Raw genomic sequence first — 6714 nt, 5'->3', positions numbered from 1 at the left:
TTATTACAAAGTAGAAAGCATTAAACAACAACAGTACACATATCGACAAAATAGGAAAAGGAAAAAAATACAAGTTGGTCCCAAGCCCTTTTACTTTGTGTCTGTATTTATATTTTCTCTGGTTCCACTAATTTTCGACTATTTTTCCTATCTTTATACATTAACCATACTTTTAGTATTTCTTTGATGTGTTTCAGTTAATCCCTATTATTAGTTATTTGGTTCTAGTATGATTTGTCACTAATTAGACTTAGGGCTTTTATTTTGGAACCAGGACTTTTATGTAGTACTACTGAAAGCACCTATGCAAAGGAAACTTATCACACTATAACACCAAAACACTTTTCTAAAACACTATCTGTGCAAATCAGTTTAGTCCGTGTGGTTGTTGGACCACTTGTTGCTGAGTTCAGTTTGTAGAATTCAAACTCTTGTCCTACCACCATCTTAGAAGGCACAATTGAACTCTTTCCTTCTTTTTAAAATTGCAGGTCGATCACATGGGTGGCTCGCCAGTCCGCGCGCCGCTGTAGCTCTCCAGGGAAGGCAAGCAGGGCGGACGAATCCAGGATCCAGCACAGCAGTTCAAATCCAAAAACAAAAAACAACACACCCAAAAAAAAAAAAAACCCGGCCTTGCAACACAAAGCCAAAAGACTCATCAGTAGTCTGTACATTCAGATTATTAAGACATAGTATACACTGTGAACATCTAAATTGCATAACACTTGTAACCTTCCATTTACTCTGTTAAATAAACTTGGTGAAAGCTTATATCAATTGTCAATCTGTTCTCATTCTGTCAGCACATCTAGATTCTGATTAACTGGAAGTAGAATTAGCCACCATTAGCTCACTCAATTTACTACTCATATCTTGCAGTGCTTCCAAACTCACCCACTGACGTTTCCTCGCAGCACTAGCTAGCTAGCTAGTTACGTTAGCTTTCTAATAAAAGGTACCACAACATACATTCGTTTTAAGTAACATTTAACAAAGAGTACGCCGATGTGGCTGCGATATGCGATTACACAGGAGATACACTTTCAGAACACAACTGGAGAATTTTCAAATGCCCTTCCTCTAGCTAACGTTACATCACATTGTCCCCGCTTCAATATATTTTCAGCTTGCTATGTGGCGAACTGCCTGGTTTGTCTACCACCACAGTCACAAAGCAGGAAACAGCCCTGCTGTTAGCCCGGCCTACACCCCACACATCAATTATACACATTTGCCGGTTTAGCCGCGAGTTGCTATAGCTAGCCAACTTAGCTAGCTGCTACTACCAGAGCTTTAAATCACATGAAGCTAGCTACTTAGCAACCTTCATTTTCGGATCTTTTTTTATTACGACTACGTTTAACATTATCGTTTCTGAACACACCCAAGCTAACTGATACTACGGCAGTGAAATAAGATAGATAGTCTTAGAATGGGAACTCACCAAGGGAATATGTTCAAAGTTGTTCAAAGTTCGGTTTTCAACGATCTTAATGGAGAATGCAGAAAATTTTCTTTCACGTGGTCGTCACACAGGGCGATAGAAGAACGTTGCAAATCTTCGTTATTTCTTTATAAATCTGTTTCTTTTCAAGTTACTGTCACTCCTCAATAAAATATCTGCAATTGTATCCTAAATTCACTTGTAATTCACTTCGAATTAGCTTAATCTGTTCAGAGAAAGTTTCGCATGTCTGCTGTCGCTCAAGCCATCTTGACCAGAGGAAGTTAGGGCGGGCTTGTCATCTGACATGACTAATCAACAAATGTACAACAAGTATCATTATCCGCATTGGTTGTCTAATCCTTCTATCAACTTATCTTTCTGCACATAAAGAAAATGTATTTTTCCTTATTAAAAGTCTTTTTCTTTTGTCTCCATTTTGAATGATAATTTACTTATTTACTTGCTACTAGTTATTTAAAATGTTTTTCTTTGTTTCACTATCTATTCAATTTGTGTCTTGGAACCCTGGGTTACACATCCATATATGATCAAGATCAAAAGTAATTCAAAAGTATGCAGCAACCAAGAAGGAAGCTCTAGTTTGTCATCTAAAGGTAGGGCTAAGGTTAATTAATTATTTTGCTCGCTTGGATGTTTTGTTATTCGTTGGCTTTGAGTTGTTTCTATTTAGTCATATTTTAGACCTGCGATAATATTGTACATGGTTGACATAGTAGCTACGCTGACAGTGACATGCACTGTTGATCGTGATTTTGCTGTTATTGTGCGGGGCAGTTTGTTACATTATCGGCATTTAAATGTCAGTAAAGGCGTTGGGATACCATGGAAATGGGCAACATATGGACAATATCTTCCTGCCGGACAACGCCGTGAATGATTATGAAGAAATTGAAGATGCTGTTAATGTTCTTAGACGAAGAGAGAGATCACGCTCTGCTTGATTGTTGTGGGATAACTTGATGATGCCTTTCGAGGTTTTATTATATATATATTTCCACCGCTGGCTGGATAATCTTTGTGATGTGAACGACATAATGTAGATGACATGGCATCGGCGATAATGTGACGTTACAGACGATAATGTTACAGCTTTCAGGGAGCAGGCAAGCTAACTAACTAGCTAGTTAACTAAACATCGCCTGTCAGTCAGCACATGAGGCTGACATGTATTTTATAATGTGATTGCTAGTTTCTCAATGCTTAATGTCATCGTTACTTACCTGGGTACTTTCTTTTCAACGCCAGTTCCACCATCCTCTTTCCCCTGGATAGTGCCATCTCATACAGATTTGTTGTGTGAGGTTAGATGGGTAGAGAGGTAAATCGGCTGGTAGAGTCCCAAAGCAGTCGCGTGAGGTAACTTACGCCGGGCACCCACCGCACGCGTCGCGTAAGCGTCGCGTCAAGCCGGGCACCCACCGCACGCGTATCGACCGCGAGCGCACTACGCGCGTATTACGCGCGTAACTGAAGCGTAGTTGAAGTACTGTTATTACAACGGCAGCGGGCGACGTCGTCTCCACCAGATGCGAACGCGTCGCGTACCGGCTGCGAAGCTCGCGCGACACAAGCGAACTGAAGCGTAGTTTTTCGCTTCTGTTCTATTTTTTCGGCTTGTCGCGCGTCACGGTGGCCTGTTTATACACAGAAATATGCTCTAAAATGCTAGGTATACATGCTCTGATTTATATTTCATCCTTATATTACTGGGGGTGTGTCCCTAGTTACCTCCCAGATATTTTATAAGCAGCAAAAAAAAAAAAAATACAAGCCTTTTCGTTTTGTAAAAATAAATAAATAAATAACTGGAACCTGGGGAAAAGGCAAACTTAGTTTCGCTGTCTTATTTTGCGGAGGGGGTGGGGTAAATTTGAAAATACACCACAGAAAATCGTAGCCTATTGAATGACGTAGAAGTGAATGCACCGAGCAGCGGTTTGTTAGCTCGAATGTTGGAAGGTAGTTTTTAAACAACCATTGCTCAGCCTATTTGACTTCTCTGATGTCTTAGTTCGCCGTGCTTTCAAAAAGGGCTTGTTAATAAAAATCAGATAATCCACAGAGCTTTAAAAAAATCAGATTATTTAGTGGTCTTGCCGATGAAAATGCACCTATTTTATAAATGAAGTTGTAAGCAAGCCTTTTTTGCACTTGTACTTCAAAGCTTCCGGTGTTCATGACGTTGTGGTGTTCATATCCCTTCAAGTTTAAACTGTTATCTTTTTGACGATGAACTGATTTTACTAAATATGATCATATAAATGTTTTGACGTGAATAACAAGACGACACGGGAATTCCCAATGGTTGATTATGGATTATTATTATTATTATTATTATTATTATAATCATTACATAGTCTTCACAAAGTTGGCACGCTTGTTAACCAAGCAAATAAATTAATACCGTTGTTAGATTGTTATGCAGGCTACGTTGCGATTTAAGTTTATGGTAATTCTTTAAAGCGTTTACTTTCTCACGTATTTACATATAAAAAAATATTAAGAAATATTACCAAATTAACAGAATGAAAAAGGTCTCTCACCATGTATTCACTTAACCCATAATCAAAAGTCCTGAACAAACGTGAAATACACGATGTAAGCCCACTGCAGACTGCGAGAGCTACTGGGAATATATAGCTTTTACGCAAGCCTTTGCGCGACACAAACGGAACCAGTGGAGACACCCTACGCGTCGCGTCGTGCTGCTTCGCCCTGCTGTTTACGCGACGCTTACGCGACGCGTGCGGTGTCTCCACTGGTTCCGTTTGTGTCGCGCAAAGGCTTGCGTAAAAGCTATATATTCCTAGTAGTTCTCGCAGTCTGCAGTGGGATTACATCGTGTATTTCACGTTTGTTCACGACTGTTTATTATGGGTTAAGTGAATACTTTGGTGAGAGACCTTTTTCAGTTTGTTAATTTGGTAATATTTCGTTACCTCGTAAATACGTGAGAAAGCAAACGCTTTCAAGAATTACCATAAACTTAAATCGCAACATAGCCTGCATAACAATCAATCTCAAACTGTATTAATTTATTTGCTTGGTTAACAAGCGTGCCAATTTCATGAAGAATATGTAATGATCATAATAATAAATAATCCGTAATCAACCATTGGGAATTCCTGTGTTGTCTTGTCATTCACGTCAAAACATTTATATTATCAGATTTAGTAAAATCAGCTAATCATGAAAAAGACAGTAACAGTTTAATCTTGAAGGGATATGAACACCACAACGCCATGAACACCGGGAGCTTTGAAGTACAAGTGCGATAGGCTAGGTCTTTCTGTGGTGTATTTTCAAATTTACCCCACCCCCTCCGCAAAATAAGACAGCGAAACTAAGTTTGCCTTTTCCCTAGGTTCCAGTTATTTATTTATTTTTACAAAACGAAAAGGCTTGTATTTTTTTAGCTGCTTATAAAATATCTGGGAGGTAACTAGGGATACACCCCCAGTAATATAAGGATGAAATATAAATCAGAGCATGTATACCTAGCATTTTAGAGCATATTTCTGTGTATAAACAGGCCATCGTGACGCGCGACAAGCCGAAAAAATAGAACTGAAGCGAAAAACTACGCTTCAGTTCGCTTGTGTCGCGCGAGCTTCGCAGCCGGTACGCGACGCGTTCGCATCTGGTGGAGACGACGTCGCCCGCTGCCGTTGTAATAACAGTACTTCAACTACGCTTCAGTTACGCGCGTAATACGCGCGTAGTGCGCTCGCGGCAGATACGCGTGCGGTGGGTGCCCGGCTTTAGATGGGTAGAGCGCGAAATCGGCCGGTAGGATCCCAAAGCAGACCACAGTAACTTCACTTACTGCGGTCTGCCGTGGTTTTGAGTCGGATTTTGTAGTTACTGCAATTTTTATACAGTTTTTTCTCTAAAAAAAAAGCAAGATCTAACTCTGAAACTTTGTCACAAGATAAAACAGATATCAAGAAGTTCGTTTTTAGTTATAACTCAATTTCGACCAAATATGTAGTTACTGCGGTTAGCCTTTGGATGGCAGCATAGGTCATATCCAATTTTTACTCGCATGCCAACAAGAGTAATCAATTACTGTTTAACCTTGGACACCTGTAGTTTTTTGGACATCAGGCCCCTATTTCTCACAAAATCTCATGTTTTGAACAGATTCTCTTTCGGAAGAGGACCCTCAGCAAGTTTACACTGTTGTTGCAAGCCGTCCTGTGGAAATATGGGCTTTGAATTATTCCATGACATCATTCACTTAATTCTTCATCCATGGCCTTTTCACAGCTCTCCTGCAGTTGCCATCTGCCAATTAAAAAAACATTTTCCTTGCTTAAATTGTGGGGGGACACTAACTTAGATTAGATTATATTCATAATTTTAGTAGAAATAAAGTGCCACAAATGCAATTATCTTGCTGAAAATGCAAAAATGAAGTTATTGTCTTCTTAGAGATATATACTGAGAGATCACATATAGCCTACATAACAGGTAAAACTGAACATGTCCTGGATCACTCCTGAATTTCAGGGTGATATTCGGGACTATTAAAGATCTATGAAGTAAAAAGAAAGCACTGTTCCCCGGTTTATGTGCAATAATATCACAATAAAATAATATTTAAAGTTATAATCTCGAAGATTTCAGTTTCGTTCTCTTTGGCGGTACCAATGGCGAGAAGCGGTAATTGCAGGTGCGTTTTTGGACCTCACTTCCCATAGATCCAACCGGATTCAACCAGTGTCGCCTGTGTGACGTCAGTCAGTTGGCACCTGGGCCAAGCCAACTATTACGCTTATTATTTACTATACAAAAAATGGTTGTTATACAAGTAACGTTATGTACATACTCATTCATTGTCTAACATTAGGCTAACTTAAGCTGTCTTTACACTGCTGAGCTGGGCTAAAATGCTGTAGCAGACCTGGGGTAGAATTAGTGATGATCAATTTCCACAAACGTTCTTTATCCACCTTTTGCTCGGTATGAACATCTTAACACTGCAGAGAAGAATTCGCCGGATTTTCTGTGGCTCGTGCAATTATGTATCTCGTGCATCATCATCGTGAATGATTGTTGTGTGATATTTTTGAATTTTTTCTGGTTTTGCTAGCTAAACTGTTCGAGAATAAAGCTGAGCTGGGTGTTAAATTAGCAATCAGAATAAGAAGAATAAAACAAAAACAAAGGAGATTTCATCAAAAAAGGGCATCAAGGCTGAAGGAACATATGAGGAAGCGTAATAAAATAATAACAACGCT

General features: G+C 39.4%; 1 long non-coding RNA gene across 1 annotated transcript; it reads right to left on the bottom strand.

Moving 5' to 3' along the window:
• Positions 1-317: 317 nt before the first annotated feature.
• On the bottom strand, positions 318-1757 carry LOC118228081. Its single transcript, XR_004765405.1, has 2 exons — positions 1448-1757; positions 318-635 (listed from the first exon to the last, which is right to left on the bottom strand). It is a non-coding gene; the product is annotated as an uncharacterized LOC118228081 (long non-coding RNA).
• Positions 1758-6714: the final 4957 nt, after the last annotated feature.

Source organism: Anguilla anguilla, chromosome 5 (assembly GCF_013347855.1).
Source record: "Anguilla anguilla isolate fAngAng1 chromosome 5, fAngAng1.pri, whole genome shotgun sequence".
In the NCBI taxonomy this organism is placed as follows: domain Eukaryota; kingdom Metazoa; phylum Chordata; class Actinopteri; order Anguilliformes; family Anguillidae; genus Anguilla; species Anguilla anguilla.
Note: the sequence above shows the minus strand (reverse complement) of the source record. Positions and strands in the feature narration are given on the sequence as shown.